Source organism: Halichoerus grypus, chromosome 3, assembly GCF_964656455.1.
Source record: "Halichoerus grypus chromosome 3, mHalGry1.hap1.1, whole genome shotgun sequence".
Taxonomy (NCBI): Eukaryota; Metazoa; Chordata; class Mammalia; order Carnivora; family Phocidae; genus Halichoerus; species Halichoerus grypus.
This window is the reverse complement of record NC_135714.1, coordinates 88,908,896-88,921,435: the sequence shown is the minus strand read 5'-3', so window position 1 is coordinate 88,921,435 and position 12,540 is coordinate 88,908,896. Positions and strand designations below refer to the sequence as shown.

Genomic DNA, 12,540 nt, shown 5'->3' with positions numbered 1-12,540 from the left:
CCTTTGACAGTGAAAGAGAAGTTGGGGCAGCTTGCTGAGCCTTGAAGAGTAGAATTCCTTCAACCTACCTCTTCCTGTCTCTTCCTCCCTATCTCTGGAGCCGTGTTCTGGGGAACATGGGTTGACCTTCTAATAACCCAGATTCCAGAAGACAGCTAAGTCTCACACTCGTCCTGGATGCAGTGATCACAATGAACTTGATTGTGTGCCTTATACACAACGTGCAGCCTGCTACTTACAGGTCTTTAGGGTCTAACATGTATTTTTAAAAAATTAGTTAGCAAGGCCCTAACCCACAAGAATATGGCAGTTGGTCAGGAATTAAAACAAATGTGTGAATGGGTTAAAGGTTAAAGGCTTCTCCCTGAACAGGATGCCTTCAACAGCCCTCCTGGGGAAAAACTCACCAAGCTGTAGTCCTAGCTGTGGTGGAGCTGGCTTTGAAACATCACTGGTGAAAGGAAAGCACCCTGAAATGGAGTCTGACCCCCCCCACACACACCTGGAAATTCTTTGTTCCCGACCTATGATATCAAGATAGAGAATTGATTCAGATGACTTGAAGGTACTATAATGGATTCTTTTTTAGAAAAATAAAATGAAAGAAAAACAACAAAAAAGATAATATGTGAAAATTAAACAAAACATATGTCGTCAGTGGTAACTTTGGGTACAAGCGCAGTATTAGTTCTCAGAGTTACAGGGTCACAGGGGGTGAAGGATTCTTAGAAAACTGCAATATAAATTTTGAAACTGCCTTAAGCAACTGAATGCAGCTGTAATTTCTATCCTGCATGATGGTCAAAACATATTTCTCTCAAACATTCTTACATGGAAGGCTACTTGGGATTCTCAGGAGCCCATGTTTGTCCCCAGGTATGCACATTCTCCTCAGATTTTTATCATTGCCATTGGCTTTCTACCTTGATGCCCAATGCAGCATCCTAATATACGAAATTCTAAAATAGAGCGGATTTTTAAAAAAAATTAGAATCTGATCTTCCTTAGAGTCATACATATACTCTAGAATATACTATGTGAATCACAATTTAATGTCATTTCTCTACAATTCCCAGCTTAATGTCATTAAATGTAAATGTTCCACTGGTCCTAAATGAATTATGTTATCTTAGTTTGCTTTGATTTCCCATTTCAGATAGCAAGTTTTCAGGTGAAGATGATCCCAGATGTTTGTTTTTTATAAACTTTTCCTTCTCTTTAAACTCTTCTAATTTAGTTCAGATTCTCATTTTAGAATGCAGCTAGGAAACTTAATTGAAATCACAAATGTTCAAAGGATATGTAATGATCTTCTAAAGTGCTGTACTGTTTTTAAAGATACAAAACTCTTTTTTAAAAGAAAACTTCCATAATATATATAAAGAAATATAAACAAATCACAAGTATACATCTCAGTGACTTTTCACAGTGAGCATAACTATGTAACCACAAACCAGAGCAAGAAATACAATATTAGCATATCCCAGAAGCCCCCCTTTTTCCTCCAGTCACCATCCGCCTCTTCCCAAATTTCACCACCATTCTGACTTCTGCCACCATAAATTAATTCTGCCTGCATTTGAATTTTATATTAATAGAATCATACAGTCTGTACGCTTTTGTGTCTGGCTTCTTTTGTTCAGCATTATATTTGTGAGATCATCCACCTCTGTTTTAATAGCCTTCACAGCTGCTTAAAAAAATTAGGAGGAAGAACCTTATTTCCTTGACTAACCCGTTAAAACTACATCACTCAAATAGCAGTAAATGAATGAATAGTCTGTCTGACCTTGGGCAAGTCACTTAACCTCTCAATTTCTCATCTATAAAGAAAGGATAATAATACCCTCTCTGCCTCCCTTATAAGGTTGCCAAAGACAAATGCAATAAATTAGGGGAAAGCACTTTAAAATACATAACAAAGAACTATATGAGTGTGTTATTATTATCACTCAGTTGTTCCCCCTAGAGTAAATTACAGGTGAACACGGATTTATATAGCAGATGTATTCCTGTAAAGTTCTATATGAATCAGATTTTCATAAATCAACATATCTTAAATGTTCTGGGGAATTTTGCTATTTAAAGCAATCCCATTCAGAGTCTTTTTGTAAAGCAATATAATCCTCTAATTCCTCTTCCCAGCAAACTGAATTTTTATATCTTATATTTGCTTAAAATGAAATATTTCTATGGTTTAAAAAACTATCATTCTCAAAAAACCACTAGTTATATTTGTTAATTCAAATAGCACCTATATATTTTAACCCATCTCAAAGAAAGAAGAGGATCCTGGAAAAATAATAGCAGTTTTCATGGGAGAAAAATTTCATTGGAAATTTTTTTTCTTTTAAGTAGTGTGTGTGTGTGTGTGTGTGTGTGTGTGTGTGTGTGTTTGCATGCTCATGTGTGTTTTGACTCAAAGTCTGGTAGGGAGAAAAGTACATTGCATCAGTAGTTCTGGCCTCAAAACTGCTTAGGAGTATATGACTATAGTCTGTGATCTTTTTTACTGATCTATGACATATAGGCAGTAATTCCTAATTCATCTATCTCACTGGGTTATGGTGTGAAGCAAATGAAATAATAATAATATGAAAATGCTTTATGAACTACAGAGAGTTCCATAAACAAGAAATATTGCTCATAAGATGAATCCCTGCTGACATAACTTAGCACACAGAAAGAATGTAAGGGCTAAGAACAGTGTGATTATAGCTATCAGTTAAATTGCAGTGTATCAACTACTGTGATTGGTAGTGCAACTTATTCCTTTGGTCGTATTTGCTGTTGTCATTTTTTTTTTTTGGCCTTCTCCGATCATCTTACATTATCAATTTTTCATAACAATCCTCTTCTCATCCACCAGTGAAAACAAGGAAAGATAATAAAAAGCTTGGCTCTCATCTTTTCCACAGTATGCAAAACTCACTACATTTATTGCTTTGTATTGTGGAGGAGTGTTTGCTTATAAAAGGGTCTTGAGGTGCACTGGAGAATTTTTTAAAATGTAAATTGTTTCTGATGATGACATGAAAAAACCTGGGAACATTCTAAAATTAGCTCTTACAGAACTGTTTATGAGTGTGTCAGGTGGGGAATTAGTTTTCATAATCCAGGATATATATTTTATATTGCAAAAATAATCATCTGAAGATTAACAGCATCTCTGATAGAATAAAAAAGAAGGCCTGCAGCTCAAGCAGTTCCACATTTATTTCATCCTGCTGTGCATCTATTCTGTAAACATGACCTTTGGGTTTTCTGAGAAGTTCAGGATGAGATTTTAAAAGACGGAATCTCAAGCTAAAATAAATTGGACTCTATTTAAATAAGAAGAGAGCGGCTCTTAGCTCTGTTCTTGGGTCTAATGTTCTTGGGTTTAATGTAAACTAGACCCAAGAATCAAAGGAAGGACTGACCACAATTGGAAGTGCTAAAGTTCTGAACCCTAGTGCAAGTGATCTTTATTTTTCAAGTTCTTCAGAGGTTTAAATAGTTGTACAAATACCATTTTTGAAGTTAGCTTTTCTTTTGATATTCTTACTATTTCTTTTGTTGGCAAATACAGGAGTTCTCAAAAGCATAAAAGATAGATGTTTTATAAATATCTTATTAATATGCCAATTCATCCCAATTTCCTGGAAATTATTCTGTGGCCCAAAGTGTCTACATCCAAGGCTTTATAGACCAAGTCACTTTCTCTACTCTAAAACCCTATCTTCATCCCTCATTCTCCTCCCAAATATATGCAAACTCCATAGCATATCCATTCATCTCTTTCTGAATTATAAGAATATTTCAAATGTCATTCATTGGGCCCTGGTGGTGTCAGAGATTTTTTTTTTCAAAACTCAGAAAAACTTTTGCTGTTATTGTTCCTTACAGTGAAATTTGGACTTATGTATGAACATGTTATAGATATTTTCAGTTTAATTTTGCCTTCAAACACATTTAATACATTAGGGTCAAGTGAATGTAATGCATTTATGTTAGCTAATAACGTAAACATAAATAATTACTTCTGCTTTATTTAAAATAAAATTGAAATAAGCAAATTGTGAAGGTTCACTTTAAATATATTTAGTTATAATGTATTGCTCTCCCACATCTAAAAATCATTTTACTTAATTGTACTTTCTCTGCCAACTATCTTGGTCAGCAGAATGGCAGACAAGGGAGACAACAGTAGGCTTCTCTTTGTGATTTTAATCTAGCGAAGAAAGCAACACCCCAAACCTTCAAATCACAAATAACAAAAATGACCAAAATCATCGTAGGATATTTAGCTATTAGACTAGATTTTAACAATGGAATCTTGTTGAGTAAAACTGTGTTTACTTCAGTTGTGCACATTGCCTGCTGGGATGCCTTAGTAACCATTCTAATGCTTTATTATCCTCACCTAATCTGATTGTCCATGAAGTACAAGTAAAGGCCACAAGAACAGAGTGCTTCCCATCTCCTTGGTGCTTTTGTCCAGAGCCTGTAATGTTTGGTTTTCCAAATGGACCGAAAGAGTAGACAAGTAATGCCTCCTTTTGGTGCAGTCCCACTGCCCTGTCCGGTTGCCCAACTCAGAGGAACTCACTTTGGATTCCTGTCTGCATGGACTTCTAGTGTTGAAAGGTCACCTTGGTGTGGTAGGAGAGCGTGACATTTGACTTTTCTTTAAAGCTGGCTCAGTGTCTTAGAAACAAAGAGTTGACCTTAAAGGGAGCATTTGCAGTAGTGGTTTAAGAGCACTGGGTGTTACACGCAAACAATGAATCATGGAACACGACATCAAAAACTAATGATGTAATGTATGGTGATTAACATAACATAAAAAAAGAGTACAATCAAGTAACAGAAGTATGAAAAGATAGTCTACAAGGCTGAATAGATTACTGTCTGTATTCTTCTCTATCTCATTTTGTCTTTCATAACAACCTCTAGGATGTGCATCAGCTCTATTTTTAACTGTCTTACTCTGGTTCCAGTTAAAGGTCTAGAAAGCTATAGCAGACAAATTTAATATCTAGGTTTTAGATTCTTCATCTATAACAGCGGTGAAACTAAATGATATCTAAGTCCCCTTCCAGATCTAAAGTCCTTTCATTCTATTCTGTTTTCATTGTAAACACACAGGCACATATTACATAGCCATTTATCCATGTTATATATGCACACCTACACATTCTGTAAATAATGAGGTACAATAAACAACAGTGGAAAAAGGCCTTAGAAACTGTCTCCTTCAAATGTATCATCAACCTCTCTAGTTATCATTTCTTTTAACTGTAGGATCCAACGTACTATAGAGCTAAACTGAGGCAAAATAAATCACTCTTGTATGAGGATATCAATGACATTGAAATCTCTTTACCAAATTCTCATATCTCATTATTAGATTAAGAAGAAGCTTCTCAAAATAAAGTTGTGTCCGTATAAGTCCTGTGCCTTACATCTGCAAATTAAGGGCAAACGTGCACATTTTAGGGCAAGAATATAAATGGATGCCCTCATACAATGTGTTGAAATATTTAAAAGGTATTAACCGACTAATAAAGTGACAGGTAAAATATGCTCTGTCCTATGACCTTCACAGGTATGTTCTCATAGTGACTTGGAAAGTTGAAATGCAAAATTATTACACTCCTTGGAGATCCAAGCCAGAGTGTGGCAGCATGCAGAGAGCTATAACCCCGTCCCAGCCCCTGGCCCTGGCCTGTTCCCTTTCTTTCCCACACCTACCTCATCCCTCAACTTTATGAGACTAGAGCTGTCACCTGTAGACATTCTGGAATGTTCAAAGATCAAACTATGTCCGCACGCCTCAAAATACCCACCTCTTTGCCTCCTCTACCAGTTCACTGTTGTGCACACCAGTGGTGTGGTTCGCTTTTGGAAAAACAGACCTGAGGTAGAGGCAACTCAGAGTCATTGAAATGAGCTCCAGTCATTGGGGCAGAGAGTTCCAGGGTCCCTATTGCCCAAAGCAGAGTCTGAGGTCAGGGGGTGGGCTACCCATGAGGAGTACATGGGTTTAGAGCATAGGCCCAAAAGCAAGAGCCCTCTGGCCCAGGGCTAAGGGCAGAACAGAGTCCACGTGTCTGAGTGGATTCTTTAAAGATTAGACTTCCACTTTCTTCACGTTCTTTGAGAAAACTTCACGCACACTCACATATTCACACCCCTTCACATTCATGCACACGCACATATTCACACCCCTTCACACTAAGCTAAGTTAGAAGCTGTCTTCTCTCCTCCACAGCATTTATCATGTCATACAATAATTGTGCTTGGTACTTATTGTGCAACTGAATGACTGAATTATATAAATTATATAGATTTATAAATTATATAAATCAATGACTCAATAAATCAGGTACTAATACAAAGGAATCAGCTTTATATTTTTCTCCCAACAGGTGTCATTGCACACCAGGAGTGGGAGTAGGCAGGATAAATCCAACAGGATTACTATAAAACTGCTTTTTCTCCTGCATTTTCTTAAATTCATTTGTGTATTATAGATTATTTGGAGTATATGTGTGTTCATGAATATGTGTGGTGTAACTAAAAAAAATAATTTTCGTGAGGATAGTTGAAAAGTAACTGTATCGATTTCTAGTCACACTACTTGGCTATTTTTAAAGCAGAGTGTAAAAGATTTAGAAGATTTTTTTTTAAAAGATTTTATTTATTTGACACACAGAGAGAGCACAGCAGGGGAAGCAGCAGGCAGAGGGAGAGGGAGAAGCAGGCTCCTGGTTGAGCGGGGAGGCCGATGCGGGACTTGATCCCAGGACCCTGGGATCATGACCTGAGCCGAAGGCAGATGCTTAGCCAACTGAGCCACCCAGGCACCCCGATTTAGAGGAAATTTTAGGAATCATCTAGTTTATCACTTCACAGATAAAGAAACAGCATCAGAGTGGTTAAATGACTTGACCAAGGTCACAAAGCAGTCAGCGGCAGAACTAGGCTGGAATTCAGTTCACCTGATTGAAGTTTTATGTGTTTTGCAAAGTCTAGATTTGCATTTTGTAATACAGTAGCCACTAGCCACATGTGGCTATTTAAATGTAAATTAATTAAAATTAAATAAAATTTTAAATCCAATTCCTAACAATTGCACTAGCCACACTTCCAGTGTTCCATAGCCACTTGTGGTTAGTGGTTACCATACTGGATCAAGCAAAATAGACCACTTCCATCATCCCAGAAGGTTCTGATGGACAGTGGTGGTCTAGGCGGAAAATAGACCTGAAGAGTAGATGACTATATATTATAGTCCTAAATTTATGTCCTCCTTCTGCTGATCATGGGATATTTAAATTTTAGCAGCTAGTGTTTCTCGGCATTGTTGATTTAAAATAGGAAAAGCACTTACACTTTACTCGATAGAAATATTTTTTACTGAGTGTAGTGTACAGTGATAGGCCTTCGTGAACCATAAATTTGTTTCCTTTATGGTACGCTAGGGAAGTGTGCTTAATCACAGAGGGCAGAGGAAGCCTGTTAATTTTTCTTTCTTTCTGGGTCATTTCCATTTTGAGTTCAGCAACAAGAAACAATTTATTAAATATTTAGAAGGAATGGAATGAGCTAATTTCAGCTCTGGATATCTGGTGAGAGGTGATAAAGTCTCTGTTTTGGGACCTGCTCAGAACATAGATTCTCAAATACCTAGATTTGTCTTTAATCTGAGGTGGTAGTTTATACTCAATATTTAGTCTTGGGTCCTGGTTTTGTTAAGTAGTGAAAAAAACGGATTGCTTCTTTAATTTCCTGAGCTTTAAGAGACCTTCCTTACAGAGGTCACAGCTTCATAATCTTGAGAAACACCAATGGATGACTCATCCTTTTGTCCCCCAGAAACTCAGCACTTGAGATAGAGAGGTCAGAAATAATTTATTCCTTTTAAAAAATAATTACTCCATTTAAAACTTTTTTTGGGTCAAATATTCATGAATTAATGGAATTACATGCCATCTTACTGATAGTCTCTAAAGTAGACCTGTTTTAGAAGAACTATTTCAGGGGTGCCTTGGTGGCTCAGTCGTCGAGCATCTGACTCTTGGTTCCCACTCAGGTCAGGATCTCAGGGTGGATGGAACTCCAGGTCTGGCTCTGTGCTCAGGACGGAGTCTGCTTGTCCCTCTCCCTCCCCCTCTGCCCCATACCCCATGTGCTTTCTTTGTGTGTGTGTGTCTCAAATACATACATACATACATACATAAAATCTTTTTTTAAAAAAGAACTACTTCAAATAATAGAAATTATGGAGCTATATTATTGACACAAAACTCCCAGATACTTACAGAGGAAGAACTCCCTCAAAACTGGGAACTCTTTCCCATGATAGAGGGATAATGGTTTGAGTGGTAAAATTATGGAGGAAATCCGGTAAGTGGAATTTAATAATTTTTATGTTCATTAATTCATTGTTTCAATTTAGTCAATATTTATTTGCTAGGCACTAACTAGGTACTGAGGATTTAAAATATATGACCTGAAGAACTTGCTGCCTAGTCAAGTAGATTTTATAAATATGTGAATATATTAAAATATAGCTGGTTAAAATGTGCTAGAGAAACACAGAGGATAAAAACCAGCTCTGTCTGGGTGCAGTGGAGAAGGCTCACAAAGGACGTGAGTTATGACTGCTGAGCCCCGAAGAATTATTAAGAACTTCACGTGAAGACTAATAGGAGACTGCTTGGGAAAATATAAATGATTAAGTGTGACTGAAGACAGAGTCCATGAAAGACTCAAAACAAGATACGAGGCTCTCCCATCTCAGCACTATCCCGCTCTTTCTTGTTTATGCTGTATTCCTTCATACCCAGTTCAACTAAATCATTGGCTTTTACACTGAAAACATTTCAGCACACTCTCTTATATTCTAAACATTTCCCAGTAGTTCCTAGTTGGGCATTTCCACACACTTAAGCTATGAAATCTGAATCTTGTAAAACATTACTTGAAGTATACTCCAGACATACATATAATAGTGGCTAGAGTTTATGTTTCTTGACCTTCCCTCATCAGACATCCAAGTAGAATATGGAATTTTATATAAGTATATCTTAAATGAATTCTTCTTAAGACCAATTTTCATTATTTATTTCAAATTTCCTCTTACTCTTTAATAACCAAGTTAATGCATTTTCTGATCTTGCAATGCATTTGACCAGGTTAGTATCTTTGAAAAAGTTACAATTAAAGTCTGTTACACCATGTCCCTGAGAAATTCTGGTACTAACATTTTATGACTCCAAAAGTTAGATTATATGTGTTATCATTCTTCCCTACAGAACCTGACTTTAACGTATTTTCTTCGTTTTGCCTAACTCTTATTAAATCATGGAAAAATTCTTAACTCAAAAAGGAAATAATTTTAAATGGCTTAATCGTTTGGGGCTTTTATCCTCCTCTTTACAGATGGACCACCTCTTTTTTGTTCCCTGTGTTTTTTATTACAGAAGCTGGTTGTATATTCTTGTATCCAGAAATGACCAGCAGCTTTCAGAGCTTCAAATTTTACTGTTAGCCATCAGGGACAGAACAGGAACTGTGTCCGCCCCCTGCTCACACAAAACATCATTTCCTAATAGCAGGCAACCAGAACTTGCCTTAAAACACCTCCCAAGAGGCAACCTAAAGCACATCATTTAGAAACTCTGCATCCTGTTTAAGTAATTAATACCTCAATCAAATTTGGACTAACATCGGTGGTGTCAGAAGAATTCATTAATTTTTTTCCATTCCATTTCGTTCCATGATCTATCAGGCTTCTTAAATTAAAAAGACTTTTTTTTAATTAAAAAATGCTTTTTAAAATTTTTACAAGCTGGAAAGTGCAGCCAATGCATAATGGTTATAGAAACATCCATTTCTTAACTGTGTGTTTGAAGATTAATTGGGGTTGATAATTCTAGATATGGTTTACATAATGGCTTTCTGAAGTGCATTAGAGACCTTGGACCTACATCCACATCCACAACACTTTCCATATTAATGAGACTATGTAACTAAGATGATTTTTGCTTGGCTGTTTTAATATAGAAGGCATGAACTGAATTCCTCCTCTCATTTTTGCATTTAGAGGTAATCTAGAGCCTATTAGAATATTCCAGTAGTGTTGGAATGACTTGGGTAAATGCAAGGGTGAAAAATCTCATTCCCATCTTGAGACACTGTTGTCTACGGTACAAGAAAAATTTGATTTATTCATATGTATTTATTCCTATAATTTTTATTATCCTCAAAGTAAACACTATTGTGCTTACAAAACTCTGTAAGTCCACACAAATACAGTCTCCCCTCCCGGTCCATATCCCCACCTTCAACTTCCTACCTATAGCCTCTTTGGTGTTCCTTAAACACAATTAGCATGTGCCCACCTCTTGGCCTTTGTACTTGCTGTTCCCTTGCCTGGAACATTCTTCTTCCTTTTATAGGCATGCCTCTGCCTGACCTCTTTCAGGGCTCTGTCCAAGAGTCACTTTATCACTGAGGCCTTCACTGACCTCCCCACCACCCCCACTTTAAAATACTACCACATCTACTTCTCCCAATCCTTATTCCCGTTTGCTTTAGCACTTACCACCTGACACACTTTGATTTTACTCATTTATTTGTTTACTGTCTTTCTCCATTCATTAGAATATGAGGTCTAGGAGGGCATGCATTTTTGCTTATTTTGTTCAGGGCTGTTTCCTCAGTACTGAGAACATTGCCTGACACTCAGTGGGTACTAGAAAACTATTAAGTGGATGAGTTAATGAATGCATGCAAAAGGAGTCACTGGACAATTACCATATGCCAGCTACTGTGCATGACAAAAGACATTTGGTGTGAAGAAAGAAGTAACTAGACGATTACAGTACTGTTGGTAAATTTTATGAAAGAAGTGCTGTCATAGGGGCGCTTTGAAGAACAAAAGAAGGGGACCAGGCCCACAGGTGGGGGCACTGAGCTCTAAGTGATGGAATGCGTAGAGGAGAGAGGACCAAAGAGAAGTTGCAGGAATAGCCAGCCAGAGGTACAGCGGTGCAGAGACGCAAAAGCATGCCTCCTGTGGTGAACTACCAATCTTACAAAAGCTCCTGCTTTTCTCAAAAGCTATGGAAAGCCATTGAAGAATTTTTCAGTAGAGGAAAGGTAAGAACCCATTAGCCTTCTAGAAAGCTCACTCGGGCAGCACCGTGCAGAGAGGTGGAAGGAGACTAAAGGCAGAGTGGCCCTCAGGTGGACGCCCATCAGCTAGCTGGGAGAGAAGAGGGTTTGAACAAGGGCATAGTGATGCAGGTGATGAAGAGGGCAGGCTGGAGAGATTCTTGAGTAATTATCTGATATACTTGAGCAGGAAGGGGTAAAGGATCACTCCCAGGCCATGAGTCACACACTTTTTGGAGAAGGCAATCACCAAGTAGGACGATCATATTTCTCTGACTTACTTGCTCACCATAGTCCACATATTTTACAGTATTTAAAAATGGAATCTAGCAGGGGTGAAGGTAAACAGGAAAGAAAATCAAGGGCGCTGTGTAATTTCTTTCTTGTTTGTAAGTTTTAACATTGCATAGCCCTCCATGGCCTCTTCCAAAAAGATCACAAAAACTTTGGTTTTAAAATTTGTCTGCAGATGAGTGATGTTATTACTCCGCACTTGGAATTTTTCAGTGGCTCATTTGGTTTTTATCTTTTGAATACATCACCTAGAACCTGTACCAAAATAAGTGTATTTTAAGGTTTAAATTATAGTTTACACTTCTGGAGGTAAACTTAAAGAAATACAGTTTAATATGTTGAGATTATATATGGTGCACAGTTTTTAATCTTGAGACATATACACAGAAATTATTTTGAAAAATGAAGAGACCAGATTGTTCCCATTTAAATTGAGCCTCTATAAAGTATATGCAAACATAACAGTGCCCACCAAGAAAATATCTAAAAAGGAACAATTTATTGATTAATAAAAATGGAATGAAAAATTGACTCTTTAGTCTGGAAAAATATTTGATCCAAACTTAAGTCACAGAGACAATAATAATGGAATTATTTTAGAAATCTTAAAACACTAGAACAATTGGCTTTAATTTTAGGAATAATAAAAGGAATAATTTGACTAGTGAGTAATGAACTTATGACATTGTTCATCTGAGTCATTATTCGTAATGACTTTTGAGCAGGCTGAAAATATAAATAAATTTAAGAGGATTAGATAGGTTAGTGAATGGTTGTATGGCATTTGCCCGTTACTTTATTAATTTATATTTGTTCTAGAAGTCACAAAACTAGACAAATGTAAACATCTTAACCAACTGGTAGCAACATACTTTAACTTCAAAATCAATTTTTTCTTAAAGATTTTATTTATTTATTTGCTAGAGAGAGAGGAAGAGAACACAAGCAGGGGGAGTTGCAGAGGGAGAAGCAGGCTCCCTGCTGAGCAGGAAGCCCAACGCAGGGCTGGATCCCAGGACCCTGGTGTCATGACCTGAGCCGAAGGCGGATGCCTAACCAACTGAGCCACCCAGGAGC

At 37.1% G+C, this 12,540-nt stretch overlaps 1 protein-coding gene across 1 annotated transcript in view; it reads left to right on the top strand.

The window, feature by feature from the left end:
- Positions 1–12,540, top strand: part of COL25A1 (collagen type XXV alpha 1 chain) — a 465,144-nt gene that overhangs the window by 345,264 nt on the left and 107,340 nt on the right. The window lies entirely within an intron of this gene.